Here is a 20065-nt window from a genome sequence, read left to right as displayed (position 1 = left end):
CAGGTTGAAGCAACTGGTTGAAACAGGAGAGCATAGTGGGAGTCAGATGGGTGGCAGCTCTAGAATGCACACCACCTCTGGGAGCTGAAGTAACTGTCCAAGTTGGATGGTACAGTTGAGTAGGTGCATGAAAGTATATTTATTCTCATATACAAAACTAAGCCCATAGGCTGTGACTGATGCACCCAGTATGGTAACTATGGGGAGTCTACAGTAAGAGACAGAAGCTGATTGAATGGATGATATTGATAAAAAGTCTTGTAATGGTATGGAAAATTAAGGTAACATGCAATATTGCAGTGATGGGTCAAGTCAGGGGATTCAAACAGAAGGAATTCAGAGAGACCTGCCTTTGTGAATTAGACTAACTTAGGGATCAAAGGCTACAGTGGAGAGAGGACTGTGCCTTATTTCCCTTGTTGAAACGGGGTCCCCATGTAATTCATCAGCACAGGGGAAATGAGGAAATGTGACAGTTCCAGAACTGATAGGCCAACTGCCAGAATAAAGTCCTGGGTACAAACAGCAGGAGATGACAAATGTGATTTGTCTTTCCTTGTCCGCTGACCAGCTGGACTTGCTAGAACATATAGTGTATATTTCAAGGTCTGAGTATGCTGCAATTGTTAAAGTGTTGAACCAAGACCAAGTTTAAATCCATGCTTAGACATGGAAGGTCTCTGGCTGACATTGACCCTCTGCCTATTTCTCAGCCCAACCTATCCCACAGAACTGTTGCTGTGGGAAGAACTGGAAGTGGGAGTGTTATGGGACCCACCGTAAACTTGTGGAAGAAAGGCATGATATTAATCCAACAAATAAATACATAATAAATATTGAGCAGCTTGCCAACAACTGATAGAATGCAGATTTCAAAACATCATCATTTGCTGATGTGTCAGTTGTAGATTTAACAGGCCCAGTATTTAGAACATATATCAGTCCTGGCATTGCCAAAATACCATAACTACAAAGAGGCACTTAGGACATTGAGGAGTCAGGTGCACTGTGTGCTTGCTCTCACAAGGGATACTTTCAAATAAGAGCTGTTCCTTTGGGCCACCTTAGTAAAGGTCTGACAGTGGAGTCAAAACTTGTATGCTCCTCTCCCAAGGCGGTCAAGCAGAGAGAGATGATAGCAATTTGTTTTTGCAATCCTGACCCTTTTATAAAGATGTTCTTGGGTCCATATCAGAAGACACTAAGAAAGATTTCCAAAGAGTTTGGAAATTTCAAGATGCTACTGCTGAGGGAAATTGCAGAGACAAACAGAGACAAATGTGGGTATGTATCATGCCAACCAGAACTTTAGCTCCAAAGCATTGTGATGGCTTACTGTAAAGGCATATGACCCATGGGTGTGAATCACAGAGACCATGATGAAGAATTGATGAGAGAGAGCAACAGAAACAAAAAAGTGCAGAAGAAATTTAACTTCAATCTGAATTAAAGATTTAAAATTATGTTTGGTTTCAAGAAACAGTGATGTTTGGAACATAGCAAGAAATACATATTTGGATATTTTATTATGGAAGAATATAATAAAATTCATACCAATCAATAGAAAACCAAACAAATATTTTCAGTGTATATGCTCAAGATGGAAAAGGAATACTTGGCAACATTTCCTATGCAATTTTGTGTGGATGTTAAATGTAAAGGGAAAAATCAATTACAGTAATTGAGATTTTGATAGAACTTGGTATGATCAAAACTCAAGACAAGAGATTTTATGAACAACAGGAGAAAGGTATATTATATTGATTATCCAACACAATTTATTCTTTCATTTACCATCTTGCCTATAACTAAATCTCTTCAAGGTTCAAGCAAATGTTTACAACTTTTTTTTGTTTTTTTCATGGGAAAGACAAGTCAACCATCTTAAAGCCTTAAATAAAACAGGGGCTACCGCACCAAAACTTCAGATGACCACTGGATGGCATGGAAGATGCAGTACAGAAAACCTGTAATGGTATGTGGGAAAGACCTTGGGAGATGGGGCAAAGAGATGCTGCCTAGGGAATGAACAGATAAGAGATTTCATAGCCTACAGCTGGATAGTGGGTGGAGCAAGAGGCTTAGAAGGGATACTCCCTAGTTTCTCAGGCTGTAAAGGAGATGGCAGGAGAATTGTACTTTCAGACTTGCAAGATTCTGTTAATGTAGTTTTACAATAAAGTAGAATTAGAATTCTACAAAAAAGTAAAATTAGAATTTACCTCTCACAATAGGAAGAGTGCAATGAGATGATACATCTGCCTACTCAAGTTAATTCACTACTAATTGTTACAAAGAATTCCAAAGCCCCTGCTTCCTTTCTTTTCTAATAGTTCTCAGATATAAACTTGGTTTGGATAATCCTTCAGACACACCAGCCTTTTCCAGATGTTGGGAGTGCAATTCCACAATTCTTAGCTGCTATAGCCAATGACTGAGATTTGTAGGTGCTGCAGTCCCAAAACCTCTGGAGGCCATCAGATTGGAGAAGGCTAAAATAGATATTGCCTCTGAATTCTAGGTAATGTTCTGTCTGACACATGGCTGTTTGACTCAGATCAATTTGGCCTCCTGCATCCACAAATTCTTACTTTCAGAAACTGGCTTAGTACAAACACGTAGAGGGAAGCGGGAATGGCCTTGAGTGGAAGAAGAGCCACTATCAAGACAGTGGTCAGATAAAAGAAGTCTGAGTCCAGGGCAGAAATGTAACCTGAGAAAATGTCTCAGACAAGATGCTCCCTAGTTCTCATGAAGATAAAGGAAGGGAAGGGGGGAGCATATTCAGACTTGCAAGGTTCTATTACTGTACCATTATAATAAAAGTAGTATCGGCCTACTTGACTTTGGTTTTCTGGTCTGGACTACCTTGAAGGGCTGATAAAACATAACACACACAGGTCTCTTGAACAATATAGGCTATTGTTTGGCACTAGGGTCTGATAACATATGAACCCAGAGATGGTTCTCAATGGAGTGCAAAACAAATTGAATTTTAAAAAAATAAGTCTGTTTATTCCCTTAGTGTAATGGTCAAATACTGTTATGATCATCATAGTTTTTTTAAAAAACATATTTTATGTCAGATTTTTAAATATTCATGCTTATCACACTGATATGAACTAGAGAGACACAGGGAAGAAATCATTAGTGCACATAATGCTTAATTATTACCAAATGGGTACAAATAATAAGCTTCCCTTGTGTTTGTATAAAATCATTAACATTACAAACAGTATAAAATGAAAAGTTTTTTCAATCCATTCAATCGTTTCCAAAGTAATTTGTACTAATAATGTGCTTTTAAAAAAAAAAAGATACATTGCAGCAGCTTTCATTCTATAGCAATCAGCGTATGTTTGGCAGCTGCCAATTGCGTGTATTAGCCACTTGAGCTCGTGTCTCAAACTTTTATCAGATCTTATTTGTCTTTCCAAAGCTTCCGACTGCTGTATGCATTAAACTGACTCTCCTGGGCTCTTACCGAAGCATTTGCTGCTTATTCGCTGTCATATAAAATGGTGTAGTAGGTAGATTTCAATAATCTCAGCTGGAAAATTAGTACTGATTTATTTAAAAAGCCAATTAAGATTAAATAAAGTTGGGGGGGGTCTTTCTTTTTCTATTGAGGTATATATTGATTTTTTAAACAAAACTGATGATAAGTTTGGGAAATAAATCAAAAGCATTAACATTAATGAAAGGCACACCCAAACATAATGCTCGTATAAGGGAGTTTCTAAAAATTTCTTAAGTTTTCTACAGAACATTTTTAATTTAGATTTCTAGTATCCAAATGGATCAAAACTACTAGCATTATTTTAAAATAGCATTAAACTTAAATTTCAAGTACTAATTCTTTAACCGTAAACATCAGTAAATAATTTCTGACAGTCCAAATTTTAGTAAGATCATAGAATAACCTGGAAATGTTGACCAGCACTTATTTTACTATCAGAATTTGGGGTTATTTTCTTTTTTTCTGTAGTAATTACTCTGTTTGCCAATGTCAGCTAATTTGAGATGCTGAAAGGGAGATATTATAAAAACTAAGCTTTTAGGATGCATGCTAGGGCACCCTGAATGAGCAGAAAGACATTTTTCACTTGCCTAAATGGCTTTTCCAGTTGTTCTTTCTGATCCTGTCTCCATCCCAAGCTATTCCAGCAATGGAAAGAAATTGGGCAATATGGACAGTCATAACGGTCATAAATATGGATGGTCATACAGCCAGTTTGGTCTAGCGGTTAAGGCACCAGGCTAGAAACCGGGAGACCGGGAGTTCTAGTCCCACCTTAGGCATGAAAGCCAGCTGGGTGACCTTGGGCCAGTCACGCTCTCTCAGCCCAACCCACCTCACAGGGTTGTTGTTGTGGAGAAAATAGGAGGAGGAAGGAGTATTAGATACATTCATCACCTTGAGTTATTTATAAAAATAATAAAGGTAGGATAAAAATTAAATAAATAATTGACAAGCCACTGGGATTATCTTCTACATGTCACTGAGGAAGGAAGGAGGAGAGAGGCACAAGGGGTGCCCATTCCTTCTTTCTTGTGTGTAGAGGCTTCTCCATGTACAGGTAACCACTGAAGACAGCTGGAGAGCCATCAAGAAGCACATTCCCACAAGGAATATTGTGCTCTACTGCACATTTTGCTGTAAGTAAAATGCTTTTGTCAAACTCAGATTGAGGAAAAGCTTTGATTATTTTGGAACTGGTCAGCATCAATTGCGGATCACTGAATTCAGAAATCAATAGATCAGACTGCTCTCATGAAGCCCTCATAAAGAAAAGTGAACAAGGTGAGGGTGTTTTTTTTTTTTTTTTAATGGATTTCCTTTTTCTACCACAGGCCCTTACATCATCCATTCACCCTAAAAGTATTTGCCCTAAAAATTGGGGGACTTTTCAAAACTATGTAGGATGTGATGCATAAAATGGTAGGGTAAATAGGGAATTGGTAAAATTATTTCCTTCTTTCAGCTGACATTTCTACTGTATCGAAGGACTTTCTGTGAATGGAGGAAGCCTTATTATTTCTATAAAGACAGAAATGGCTTTGATTCCCTACTGGAATCCTAGCCAGTATGTTTTACAGTCTTATCTTCTGGTTAACTAACAGAAAAGGGTAACTTAGTGTCTTGGATACCAGACACAAGAATAAACTTAATCACACAATATACCTGCACTTGAAGATTTGCCACTTTCTATATTGTGTGATGAAGAAGTTAAGCAATGTAACAGTTTCAGAATGTAAACCAGATTCAAACAGAATCCCATTACATTTCTCTGGTTCTAAATCCCAATACTGTAATGATATGAATTCATTCCAGATGGTAAAATCTCAAGGAAAAATGTATTTGCTTGTTTTTCAAATTTCCAGGCTGCCCAACTCCAACAGCTCTGAGTGGCTTAGTGCATGATGTCATTATCTTCCTTCCAAGAAATTTTGCTACTGAAACACTTTGGAGTTCTCTTGAAATTCCTAAACTAAAGAAAATCATCCCCACAAAATAGTTATGGATTTGGATATGGATTTTTTTTAAAAGTGTAAATCTAATCCCAAACAGACTAGGAACACCTTCAAAAGGATTTCTTGACACTGAGTAACTGGCAACAAAGGGTTAGGTAATATTTAGTAAATTGTACTTCAGTAGGCATAGCATATCTGGTTAACAAAACTCCAAACGATCATTAGATGGCAGCAAAGGTTTCTGTATCTTTACTGTATTTTTTTTAAAAATCATATATATTTAGACATGGCTATGTCTAAATCAAGTAAGATTCTGCTATCAAAGAATCAATGAAAATATCACTATATATGTATTGTTTGCTTCTTATTTAAGAGTTTGGAATTGTATATCAGAGTCACCAGATAATTCTGTATCTATTTATTATTTATTGGTCATTATTCATTGTTAATATTTTATACCTCTTCTTCTTCTTCTTTTTGCTAACAAACCAACAAAATAGTATCCAGTAAGCAAATGAATAGAACAAGACATAAAACAGAGCTCAAATCCCACCAACATAAAATGGTCTTTAAAATGCTAAAAGCAGCAATGATATACCTAAAGTTTTTTTGTTGTTTATTCGTTTAGTCCCTTCCGACTCTTTGTGACTTCATGGACCAGCCCACGCCAGAGCTTCCTGTTGGTTGTCAACACCCCCAGCTCCCCCAGGGACGAGTCCGTCATCTCTAGAATATCATCCATCCACCTTGCCCTTGGTCGGCCCCTCTTCCTTTTGCCCTCCACTCTCCCTAGCATCAGCATCTTCTCCAGGGTGTCCTGTCTTCTCATTATGTGGCCAAAGTATTTCAGTTTTGCCTTTAATATCATTCCCTCAAGTGAGCAGTCTGGCTTGATTTCCTGGAGGATGGACTGGTTTGACCTTCTGGCAGTCCAAGGCACTCTCAGAATTTTCCTCCAACACCACAGTTCAAAAGCATCGATCTTCCTTCTCTCAGCCTTCCTTATGGTCCAGCTCTCGCAGCCATATGTTACTACGGGGAACACCATTGCTTTAACTATGCGGACCTTTGTTGTCAGTGTGAGGTCTCTCTTAACTATTTTATCGAGATTTGTCATTGCTCTTCTCCCAAGGATTAAGCGTTTTCTGATTTCCTGACTGCAGTCAGCATCTGCAGTAATCTTCGCACCTAGAAATACAAAGTCTTTCACTGCTTCTACATTTTCTCCCTCTATTTGCCAGTTATCAATCAAGCTGGTTGCCATAATCTTGGTTTTTTTGAGGTTTAGCTGCAAGCCAGCTTTTGCACTTTCTTCTTTCACCTTCATCATAAGGCTCCTCAGTTCCTCTTTGCTTTCAGCCATCAAAGTGGTATCATCTGCATATCTGAGATTGTTAATGTTTCTTCCAGCGATTTTAACTCCAGCCTTGGATTTCTCAAGCCCAGCTTGTCGCATGATGTGTTCTGCATACAAGTTGAATAGGTAGGGTGAGAGTATACAGCCCTGCCGTACTCCTTTCCCAATCTTAAACCAGTCTGTTGTTCCGTGGTCTGTTCTACTGTTGCTACTTGGTCGTTATACAGATTCTTCAGGAGGCAGACAAGATGACTTGGTATCCCCATACCACTAAGAACTTGCCACAATTTGTTATGGTCCACACAGTCAAAGGCTTTAGAATAGTCAATAAAACAGAAATAGATGTTTTTCTGAAACTCCCTGGCTTTTTCCATTATCCAGCGGATATTGGCAATTTGGTCCCTAGTTCCTCTGCCTTTTCTAAAGCCAGTTTGTGCACCTGGCAATTCTCGCTCCATGAATTGCTGAAGTCTACCTTGCAGGATCTTGAGCATTACCTTACTGGCATGTGAAATGAGTGCCACTGTTCGATAGTTTGAACATTCTTTAGTGTTCCCCTTTTTTGGTATGGGGATATAAGTTGATTTTTTCCAGTCTGATGGCCATTCTTGTGTTTTCCAAATTTTGTACCTAAAGTACAAAAGCTAAAAAGAAGCAGGAGAGGGAGGGCAAGCATAAACGAACAGGCCTCAGAGCAATGCAGAGAAAGGCCTTCTTCCTAGCCGACAAATGGGCTGTCCTAGCATTGCTCTTCTCATTCAATATTCCCCTGGCTGTGTCCTCTTGCTTGCACCATTTTTACTCTACTTAAAAGCAAGCCCCATGGGATTTTATTCTGAAATTGCATACATTGGTAACCTGACATATTTTAATTATAGGATTTGGTCTAACTTGGAGGATCAAGAAAGAGGAAAGTGCCCAGATTAGAAACTGACAGGATTTTTTCCTCAGAAAACTCCACTCTATTGTCCTTAAAAATCAAAACAATTTAAAAAAAAGTGAGTCAACCCCATCATTAATGAACATATGTACAGTTACAGTGATTCTAGGGTTGCTTATGATTTGCATTCTGGAATCTTTTGTGTGTCTTTTTTAATAAGCATAATCCTCTTTAAATTAACGAGTGCCCAGTGCGGTTTGAGAGAGCACACCTGGTTGCTTACCAGGCAGCTACCACATGAGCTGAAAAAGGACATAAAAGCTCTGGAGGAAAAAGGCTCCACCAAAGACTTTGTGAAATTATTAAGCTTCTAAACTACCCAGAACACCTGCTTAGAAAGGACATTTTTAAGAATGACCCAAAAAAATTATGCACCCCAAAAAAGCAACAGACCAGGATATGTTCCAAGATGAGACAATCTACCAAATAACGCCCAAAACTAAATACTCCTCCTTCAGTCGTATATTTTTCCACATGAAATTTATTTATTCATTTAACAAGATTTACAGGCTGCTCAAATCCATATGGACCCCTTTTGCATTCAATGGGCCTTATCCCCAGGTAACTCTTAGAGCACTTACACCTCTAAAAACTTTCCAAATGGTACAGCATTTTAGTTTAGTTACTTCGGAATGATTTTGGAGAGTGTTTTTTTTTTTTTTTTGAGGGAGGGTTGCTGACTCAAAGTGTGCTACAATCTTATGTCTCTTATAATTTAATTTTATAAGATCACTACATATAATAGAAATGCAGTATGTTAATACTTAAGAGTCAGAAAACCTTGGGATGATCTAAGATCATCTGCTGAAACTCCAGGGAACTGGGCAAATCCTGTCTTTGTTTTGGGAAATGAATTGATAAATATGCTTCCTAATTTCCTATTGCTTGTGGGAGATATGTCCAGGGAATTCAAAGAGCAAGGTAAATAATCACAGGAGGGATATTTACTTTTTCAGTGATAAAGTTCCACCTTTGTACTAGGACTTTAAAGAGAACTGCTTGTTTGGAAGATTTTTCAAGATCTTTTCCTAAAACAGCTAATAGTTGAATTTCAGCAGGATGAACAAGAATTTTTTTCTTAATAAACATTAAGAAATAATGCAAATTGGAATAATGTGATCTGAACTCAATAGTGGTGTGTGTGTGTGTGTGTGTGTGTGTGTGTGTGTGCATGCCTTCAAATCAGCATTGACTCCTAGTGACTGCCTGGACAAGCCCCTGAAGTTTTCTTAGCAATATTTCAGAAGTGGTTTGCTATGGCCTTCTTCCTAGGGCTGAGAGTGATTGGCCCAAACTCACCCAGCTGGCTGTGTGCCTAAGGTGGGACTAGAACTCACAGTCTCCTGGTTTCTAGCCTGGTGCCTTTAACCACTACACCAAACTGGCTCTGTCAGTAGGTATTAGTTCCAGGTAACTCTCAGTAGAATTGTAGTCAGGCTGATCCTAATATCTACAGAAGTCTGCTGTATTTTGCTACTGTTTTAAACGTGTATCTGCAAATTGCTAGTTGATGAACCAACTCCTGCCCTTCAAAATTCAGCACTACAGAAACTTATTTATTTAGTTAATCAATTTATATGGCCACCCAACTCACAAACTGTGACTCTAGGCAGCTAACATAAATTAAAACAGAAAAACAAAAAATTATCAACAAAAATAAAAACAATAATGAATGTAATATAACTGAGGCCAACCACCATCATTCCCTAACATTACAAAACTGGCTTTTTTAATACTGTGGCCTAGTGCCAGATTTTCAAGGCCTTATGGAAAGCCAAGATGGTCAGGACCATCCAAAACTTGGGCAGTATGCTTTTCCATAAGGTAGATGCTACAACAGAGAAGGCATGTCTCTTGGGTCCCACCAGATGTCATTGCTTCATCAAGGGAACCCAAAGTATAGCCACCCTATCAGATGTTGGGGGGTGGGCAGAAATGAACAGAAATATACAATGCTGCAAATAACCTGGCCCTGTGCCACGAAGGGCTTCATAATTGGTAACCAGCAGCTTGAATTGCACCTGGAAGCCTACTGAGAGCAGTTCATGAAGTAGTGATATTATATGGGCATACCATGGTGTACCTATATATATGCACACTGCTCCATTATGGATCAGTTGTAGCTTCTGGATAAACTTCAAGGGTAACCCCATGTAAAGCATGCTGCAGTAGTCCAAAGAAGATATGACCAAAGCATGAGTGACTGTGAATAGGGCCACCTGATCTAGGAATTACATTTGATCCCTGATCGCTAATAGGGTCCCACATCCAGTTATCTGTGGGACAGAACTTCTGAAAGCCAGGAGGGTTCCTTAGATGAGTACAGCCACTCCATCGGCTCTGCCCAGGAGCTGTGGCTGATGCCACACTCAAAACATGTGGGCACATTTCCAAGAGGGGATCAACCCCTCTGTGCACAACCACTTCTTGGTAAGGATCACCAGGTCAGCTCTCTCATCTACTATTAGAATCAAGATAAGGGATGCCTTATTACATGCTGACCTGGAATTCAGTAGCAACAGCTGAAAGCCTGGACCCCAAAGCCATCACTCTCCCAGGTCAAAGGGCACCATTTCATGCCCCAATAATGCAGCCATCCAGCCAGCTGATTAAACCAGTCCTCTGGGATATTTCTGCCCAGCATTCAGTGTTCCTAGTCCCAGGCAGCCAGCCTCCCACCACCATCACACACACTGCCCTCCCCACTCACTCCATTCTCACCAGGATCTCCAGAGGTCTAAATCAGAATCCCCATCAAAGCTGGACAAATTGGGTGTCGGGGGAGGGTGGAGGAGAAGCAGTTTCAATCTTTGGCATCTCCAAGTAAGATTGAAATAACTCTGGGTGAAATTCATTCTGGGCTTACTTTTAAACAGGAAAGGGTTAAAATGGTTATACTGTACATAGATGGATAAAACAAGCTGTGGAGGCTAATGGCAGTCCATGATGCTCATACTGTGCTAGATAGACCAATGGTTAAACTCGGTGTACTATAACTGTGCCATATGCTTCAAAATGATAATTACTGAGAGCTAGTTTATTTATTTATTACACTTCCATACTAACTTTTTCCTAATGCATTCAAGGAAGTTTATAATCTAAAAGAAGTTTTTATGATCTAATAGACACAATTTAAAAAATGGGTGTGGAAGGTAGGGTTGGGGAAGGAAGAGGAAAATAAAGTGATTCAATGCCAAGTATTACATAATGAATTAGCCAGGTGGAAAAACTGCTGATGGAGATAGTTCCTTTCCAAAGCATATAAATCAAATATATTCTCTGTAGGTTCACAGAAGAAAATAATAAAAATATTAAAAGGTATCAGGTGCATCAATAATCTAATATACAATTGCTTCCTATCTTATATAACAGTCTTCCCATCTAAACAACTAACACTCATATTATGGTGATACAGATAGATATAGATATACAGATACAGATATATAGATATAGATATGTATATGAATTGTAATAGTAGTAAAATCTAATACAAACTAAAGTTAAAGAGGATAGAAAGAAGGAGTAAAAATTGCAAGGAAAAAGAAAAAAAGAAAAGAAGGCCCTCAGTTCAATCCTCAGCACCACTAACTAGAAGCTGTAATCACTCCCACTGGAAATAATACTGAGCTAGATAATCTGTTCCAGAAGTGCAGAACATTTTTTCAGACCTGTTACCCTTGAGTGGCATACCAGGGGCTGTACTTCAAAAATGTAGATAGAGCTAAGGAAAAAACCTAAATTAGATTAAATTTAATATTTATGCATGCATGCATGCACGTATGCATGCATGTTCTGCTCCAAAAGGTTCTAATCTATCTTGAGTGTGTGTCAACACATGGCATGACACAGAGTGTCCATTTTAAGATTACTCTGCGTTACTCAATAGTTTTTGAAGTTCTAATAAATACTGACCTCTAACTTCATGATTATAAGTGACCGAGTGTATTTATGCTGTTTGTATTAATTGCAATTGCATTTACTGACATAAATGCTGTATAGCTGGATTCATGAAGTATAAACATAAGGATCCCACCCTGATTCAATGGATAAAAATCAGTGAATATTTGTGATATGTCATTGACAGAATCACAACAGACTCATCTTTAGGAAAGCCTCTAATATAGATTTGTACAAACCTTAGAGACTCTAAGACAAACTAGAAGTTTAAAAATGCAACCCAGATTTAGAGGTAAAGCATGCTTGCAAAGCAATTCATATTGAACTCTTCTCCCTGTCTTGAGAAGGATAGATTTTTAATGGTATATAAACTGAGAGACAGCATAACAATTTCATGTACAAATTAAACACTATTCAAAAAGAGTCCTTCTCCAGACTTGCCATATAAATAGGAAATCTCAAAACAATATTTGACATTTATAAGAAAAAAGAGGTCTGCAATATTGGATCTCCACCTAAACAAGCACGAAGATCTAATAACCATTAGGATTGTGCATGCTTTAAAAGGAATTTAGAAAAATGCTTTCAACCTAGCATAACCATAGAAAAAAATCCTTCTTTTTTCAGTCTTCTGCATAAATTAAAAAAACATGTACTGACATAAATGCTCCATAGCTGGATTCATAAAGCAGAAGCATAAGAATCCCACCCTGATTCAATGGATGAAGATTTGCATTAACTTTATACAGTACATCACCCCTTTAAAGCAGCCATCACATTTTCAGGCTTATGCAGGAGCCCAAAAAACTCAGGCTGCTTTAATGAATAGCAGGCAGGGGGTTGTGCAAGATCTGGGGCTCTTCTTCTGAATAATTGCTGACAGGTGCACAAACCTAAAAATCGTAATAAATTAGGTAGAATGAGATGGCCATTTCAAACAGCTAATCTGAGGAGTTACAAAGATTATTTTGTTTGTTGTTACTCCCAGTGTAAGGGAGATGGTGCAGGCTTTTCTGTTTCCAGAGCCAAAATAAATTAGTTTGGGTATTGCACACCTTGACACTTGACCAGAAGTGCTGCAAGTTGTCTTGAGATTGCTCTGATCGTCATTCACTTTTTAGTAGGTGCATCGTGAAAGTTTAGGGATAAATAGAATTCAAGAGTATTTCATGGCAAGAGCTGATCTAGGAAAATATGAAGCAATAGATCACCTTTGAGCAGTTTGTGGGAAGTCTTTCTCTTGAGGTTTAGAAATCAAAATCAGTGGCCATCTACCTATGTCTCTGTCTACAATGAAAGACTTCCAAGGCTAAAACTACAATCTGTTTCAATCAGCTTCAGGTCCACGGAAAATTCCCTTTCAGAAGTTTTCACTATATCCATGATCTACTTTCTGTGTGCCAGTATGAGAACTTTATTCAAGAGCAACTTGGATTGCAAAGAAGCTAATGGAAGAATTTCTAAATATACAGTAGATATTATACTATAGATCAGCAGGCACACATGTAAATAAAGATATACTGTATTTCCATGAAAATCCATTCAAATAAAAATACAGAACTGTAGCCAACAGTCTCATGAAAAGTTCAGTGATCTTAAAAAAACAAATCACCATCTACTGCTGACAGTTCATTTATCAGGGCCCATTGCTCATTTAACAAAATGAATCAACCTCCCTTCGCTGCCACCATCTCACATAATTCTCTTTGCTCTAATATCATAAACCATTTTTACAGCATCTTCTGTGCAATGTGCCACACAGCGCTGTATATTCTATAGCTAATCAGGAAAAAAAAAGTTCTGGAAGAAGGATGCATGATGCATATAACCAAGTTAGAAGAAAATAACAGTAATTCAACTTTAGGGATATGAAATGAACAACATGTTGGTCCTTAATATCTAGAGGAAGAAACAGTTCTTCTTTGCTTCCAGACACAAGGTTGCTTTCCCTAAAGGATAATTACCATCAAAAATTAAATAAAGTTGTGGGGAGGGGTCCTTTGGGCAAATAAATACCACCAGTATTTTTTAAAAAGTAACTATTATTTCATTATCTTTATGTAAGTAACTAACTGTAATTTGGGAGGCAAGAGCCTTTCCTTTGTATTTTTCTAGGAGAAATTAGGAAGTTTTGCATTATATGACTTATGGAATCCTAGCATTCAAACTCCCAATATTCCTATTTTTCATAATCCCAGTCTCTTGAGCAATCTTATTACAGCCCTCTTCCACAAGTCCAAACATTCAGAAAGAAAACAAAATCAACAGGAAACAGGAAAGTAGCCAAATAATTACAGTCTCCATTTTGTCTCTAGAAGTCCCATTACTACATGAAAAAATGTTTTCCAAAAAATGACAGGGTCATCAGTATCTGTGGTGACAGGAGAGCCCATGGCTAGCCTGAGAGTTCAGATCAGCTATGAAACTGACACCATGGCTCAGGGATTGGTAATGGGCTACAACATTGCATACTCTTCAAACTGTTCCTTCTTTGCACATCCTCACCTCCTGAGTTTGGTTGCGAACTAAGGTTGAACTAACTAATCAAACTAAGTTAAAATAAATCTAGTTATGCCCCTAAATCAGAGGTCTCCAACCATTTAAGAGGCAATGGGCATAGCTGAAATTTTGTGGATACTCTTACAAGATGGCCACATAATGAGAAGACGGGACACCCTGGAGAAGATGCTGATGCTAGGAAGAGTGGAGGGCAAAAGGAAGAGGGGCTGACCAAGGGCAAGGTGGATGGATGATATTCTAGAGGTCACAGACACGTCCCTGGGGGAGCTGGGGGTGTCGACGACTGAGAGGAAGCTCTGGCATGGGCTGGTCCATGAAGTCACGAAGAGTCGGAAGTGACTGAATGAATAAACAACAACAACTTACAAGATGACTGGCATGGGCGAGGGGTTGTGTTTCATTCCCATAACAACATCCAGAGTAGGCATGGACATTCACAAACATCCATTTCCCATGCCAGCCATTTTATTTTTCTTCTCTGAAAAGATATGGGAACTAAGTGGCAAATATCTAATGAAATATACTGGCAGGGAAGGTAAACCAGGAAACTGAGGTTCAGTCTGTGCAGTATAATTGTTAATTTGTGGGATCTGGACTTAAGAGATTCATGTTCAAGACTCCACTTGACCTGGAGCTCATTGGGTGACATTGCACTCATCATTCTTATCAGCCCAATCAAATTGCAGAGCTGTTATGGGGGGAAAATTAGGAGAGACCCTCATGTAAGCTGCCTAAAACTCTCCAAGAAAAGCTGGGGTTTAAATGCAATAAATAAAGAAGTAACTACAGCAAGCTGAAGCTTTGCCTTGGTTTCCCTTCCATCAACACCTTGATTCCCCTCTGAAGGAAAAGTACCCACAGGAAGAATATTTCCTCCATACATGCTTGCTTTTTGCAAGATGCTTCTTGGGAGAATGGCAAAATGTTTCACGTGTTAAACTGAATGTCCTTTCTCAGAACTTGCATTGTTAAAACATGGAAGGCAAGTAGCCTTACTTCAGATTTCCTTACTTCCTGAGGAGAAAGAAAGATATTAGTCAGCTAAGTTGGCTTTTTTGTTCCTTTTCTTTTTTACTCTCCTGTGGTTTAGCAGGGAAACAGTATGTACAATCAGAAGCTTCAGCAAAACACTTCATCCATTTGTGGCTGCACAGGAGGGGTATCTCCCAGTTGCCGCCTGTCTTCCCCAAGACTGAAAAGAGGGCAAGGCATCCACATGCAGGATTAAAAGAATCACACATTTCTTCCAGAAATTAGACTGCATCTCCAGGGGGTTACAGCTGCTCTTATCTTTCAGGTTTAGATTTGGTAGTGATAAAGAAAACAACTCCCAGCTAAACAAAGCTGTGGGATAAAAGTATGCCAGAGTGTTATGCTTAGAAGTTACACAGGGATATTTCCTGCCCATACTTATAGGACAGTCCTCTTAAAGGAAGAAAATATGAAATCTTATTTAATGAGAAAGTTTTACAGAACCTAAACACAATTTCAATACCTCTCTGTGTGTTCTCAAAGAAAACATTATTTAGCTCCACAGGAATACACTTAAATGTTGAGATTCTTTCTCCAAACATACACAATATTTAGCTTAAAACATTAAAGCAATAACTTGTTGGCAGCATACAGTGCAGTACTGACCTCTCATTCAACTGCTTTCTCAAGACCTCTGAAACCTGTGAGAATGTATTTTATTCACTAATGTTATTTAGGACATAATTCATTAGCCAGCAGGCTTTTTCCACATGAGCAAATTCGCTATTAAACAAACTTGACTTGAACAGCTTTTCAGAGAAGAAATGCTTGGAATTACTACAGTACATATTCCAAATTGTGGACAGAGAGACTTCTTTTTCTCCACCAGTAATCTACAGTTTAAACAAAAATATTTTGGTAACTAATGAGGGAAGGAGGCTTCCCAATTTAAAATATTTTTCCAACAGTTATAATTATAAACACAAATCCTTTGGGATCTGAATCTAATTCCTTACATTACAGTAGGATTTCAAGTTAACAATAAACAATATGTCTCCTCACACCTTTCCCCATTATCTTTTAGTATTCATCCTGAAGATATTTATTAACATTTTATCTAATTTTTTATCTTACCATTACTATTGTTACTTCCTCTATGCAAATTCCTTCAGAGCTAGGAAAAGCTAATATACACATCAGCACCCCTTTTATTCCAATTTAGAGAGATATCTTTGGGTTGGAAACACAACTAGTGCTTTCAGATAACACACTCTTGGCTGCATAGGGAAGTTTCAATCCATGCTCATTTGGGAATATCACACATCCTGAAGTAAGTCAGTACTGTCAACATGGCTACTGGATATATTAGCTAGGAACTCCAGGACTTGTGAACTAATGAATCTGGAAGAAACCAGGTTAGGATACATTCAACTAATTTAGATGGTTTTAAAAAGAGAGCAGACATTTATGGAGATCAGATATCAGTACTTGCTTCTCTTAATGGCTCTATACTATCTCCAGAATGAAAGGCAGCATGCCTTAAATAGCAATTGTTAGAGAATAATGCCTTATGTGTAATCTCCCAAACACATTTGCTTCATCAATAGGTGATACAGAAAACTGGACCAGAGAAGACTTCGGCTTGCTCCAGCACAGCTTTTCTTATGTTCTCATGTCACGCTCCACTGGGCAGAAAAGATACTTCTATGGATCAGAACTCCCCTTATTCACAAGTTCAAGAGCTTGTGAAAAGGTAAATTATTTGTTTCTAAAACATTACTCTTTTCTTGCAGGATTGGGTCATGTTTTACCTTACAAAACCATACTTTATTTATATACCACATTTTACTTACCTATATTGTCCTCAAAACAATTCACAAAGAAGTACACAATACTGTATAATGCTATACCAGTAAGTTAACAGAAGTAATTTTAAAAAAGTTAAACATAAAATTAGTACAAATTCCTTTATTGGTGATAGTCAAGATCTGAAGGTCATTCTTAATGTTCTCTGAGGTAGCCAAATGGTATTACTCTCAGTTTAAGACCATAGGAAACTAATTACATATTATTTTAAGCAATAGTGCTTTGGTTTATCAGGAGAGGAAATTCAAGTTTGGTATTCCAGAGATTGGCTTCCTGTAAAAAAAATCCTACAACTAAATATAGAGAAGCTTATGCTCTTCCCTCATGGTGGGGGGTGCCTTCATGCCAATTTTTGACTCCTGGAGACTGCAGTTTTCTTGGCAAAATTTCAGAAGTGGTTTGCCATTGCCTTCTTTCTAGAGCTGAGAGAAAACAATTGGGCCAAAGTCACCCAGCCGGCTTTGTGCCTAAGGTGGAACTAGAACTCACGGTCTCCCAGTTCCTAGCCTGGTGCTTTAACCACTACAGCAAACTGTTATAATTCCATTAATGTTTTCTGAAATTCCATTTATACTTGCAAAATATCATTCTAAGCCACATTAAAAAGAAAAACAAGGCATCCTTGGTCTGTACCTTAGCATAAATTTAACCAAGGAAAGGGCACATAATTAATAATCACCCATAATTTAGGAGCTGAGTAAATCATATCAATCTAAACAAACACACAAACACACACACACACACACACACACACACACACCTTTGGGGATATCCCAATAAATCAAAACCCACCTCAAAAAGATATAACAACTGCATGAACATCCAAAGGAATTATAGCTGTTGTGTGCTGTCATCTTTAAATTAGAGTAAGACCATTTATTAAAATAAAATATTTTCAGAAGGAAGATTGCCCCATATAAATATGCAGCCTGATATGGATGCCCACAAGTCAGAAGAATAGGTTAGAAACTACAGGTCAAAGCATCTATTAAAAATCTTAACAACTATCTATCAAGTAAATAGTTCTATCACTAGAACACCTAGTAGGGTCCTTTACCACTCAGGGATCTATGTGGAAATAAAAAATCATCATATGCTTCCAATAAACTAGCAGTTAAAATTCCACTATGTTTTTAGTACTAAACTGCTGGAAAAAAATTAGGATTAGAAATCTTCCTCAGTTTCACAGATTTCATTTTCAGAAACCAAAGAAGTGATGTAAGATAAATGTGGCAATGTTCTCTTCCATAAATGAACAGAACAGAATAAGCTCAACTTTTATTGATTAAGAATTGGAACTATATAATTTAGAATAAAATTTAAAATATTAGTGAATAACATCTGAAATCTATATAATGATTTTGATCCTCTCAATATTAGTGCTTTAACAGTGGGACCTACCCCACCTCCCCTGCCAACAACACCAGGTACTGCTATTCCTTACAGAAAAAACAAGATTCTCTGTTGCAATTTTTTTGTGAATGTATTATTTTGTTCTTCTGCTTAATGTAATGCGACAGCCGTCCAGTAGATTAAATAAAGGTAAAATATCTGTACTGGGGGAAGAAGAAGACCACTTTCTGCAGAGACTTTCTTGCTCTAACAGTACTCTTATGAGGTTTTCCCACCCCCAACCCCCTGGAGATTTTGCTGGTGCAATTTATTGACCTTTCAAATTCTCCCCACTACATAAAACTATTGGCTGGCAACTAGAGGCCTGGAACAGTTGCAATGACCTCCAACACCTACAGCAACTTCTAGGTAACTGCTGGGATTGACCTAGTTTGGGGAAACCCACAGCAATCCTCTCTGGGTGTTTTCCATCTTCCACACAGGTTTCCAGTGGCTGTTCCCAGAACTGGTCCTCTGTGGTCTGGAAGCTCTGAGACAACTGGAAGACAAAACAGAACTATCTTCTCCTCTGTACATTCCTGTTCTTTTCCCCCACTCCACAATGTTGTGCATTTTCATGATATTAACACTAAAAAAATGTGGACCCCTCACTACTACAGTTTGCTAACTACCAGCACAGGTTATCCCCAAACGGAAGGAACACAACAAGACTTTCGACAGGGAATGTTTGGTTTCAAAATCACTCATCCGGAAACAGCAAAGCCAATTAAAATGGCTTTCTAAATATAGATATTTAAAGAGTCTTTAATGGATTTTTACTGATTTTGTAACTTGGAAGCCAAGAAAAGAATCCATGTGAAAATGCACATTATGTAACTCCAAACCTGGTTGTTATCACGCAAAAGGCTAATGACGAAAGCCTCTAAATTCTCTCTAACACTAGAAAAGAGGCTCAGAAAACAAATCTCAACTCTCCTTTTAAAGACTGAAGAAAATAAAGTCTCTTTCTGGCATTGTTACTTCACAGGAATTCAGCACTGATTACCTTGGGTATCTCTGTGGAAAGTAACTGATTACAGAACTCCAGATCAGGAGCAATAGCCCTGAGGCTGGACAGAAGAATTCCGAACTTGTTTAAGGTAACAGAAATATGCACTGATTTTATTTGTTTTTTAAAGTAAAATGATATCAAGCTCAATGCAAATCAGAGTAGCCGAGGACCCACAGAAATGACTGATTCTGAAACGTCATGTTCTTATACAAATGTAGGCTTTATCCTGAATATGCACTGTCACTTGTGGAACATACATACATATTCAAAGCAGCATCAAAAGTGGTAAGTAAGAATGTCTAAGCTTTTCTTTTAAAGAGAGGGGTGTTGGCAAGTTTGGACAAATTGTGGTTGTATTCACAATTCAGCACTGCTGGTCGTGAGTATTATTATTTGCCTGTCCTGCCATTCGTTCTCCAAGAGCAAAGCTAGATTTGGTTTATGGATTGGTTTATGCTTGAATTACATTAACAACTGGATCTGAATAAAACTGCAGTCACAAACTCACAGTCACAATCCTAAAGATCCCATCTTCTATCTGGAAATTCCTTTGTAAAATAACTCCCATTGACAGCAATTGGAGCTGATTTAAAGCCTACTTGCAGTATGGAGGTGATTTCTCAAGAGGAAGTTG

At 38.1% G+C, this 20065-nt stretch overlaps 1 protein-coding gene across 1 annotated transcript in view; it reads right to left on the bottom strand.

Annotated features, from left to right (window-relative positions):
- The window catches only part of MACROD2 (mono-ADP ribosylhydrolase 2), a 1156239-nt gene that overhangs the window by 331837 nt on the left and 804337 nt on the right, over nucleotides 1-20065 (bottom strand). The gene's annotated exons all lie outside the window — the stretch shown is intronic.

The sequence above is a fragment of the Candoia aspera genome, chromosome 1 (assembly GCF_035149785.1).
Source record: "Candoia aspera isolate rCanAsp1 chromosome 1, rCanAsp1.hap2, whole genome shotgun sequence".
NCBI classification, from domain to species: Eukaryota; Metazoa; Chordata; class Lepidosauria; order Squamata; family Boidae; genus Candoia; species Candoia aspera.
Note: the sequence above shows the minus strand (reverse complement) of the source record. Positions and strands in the feature narration are given on the sequence as shown.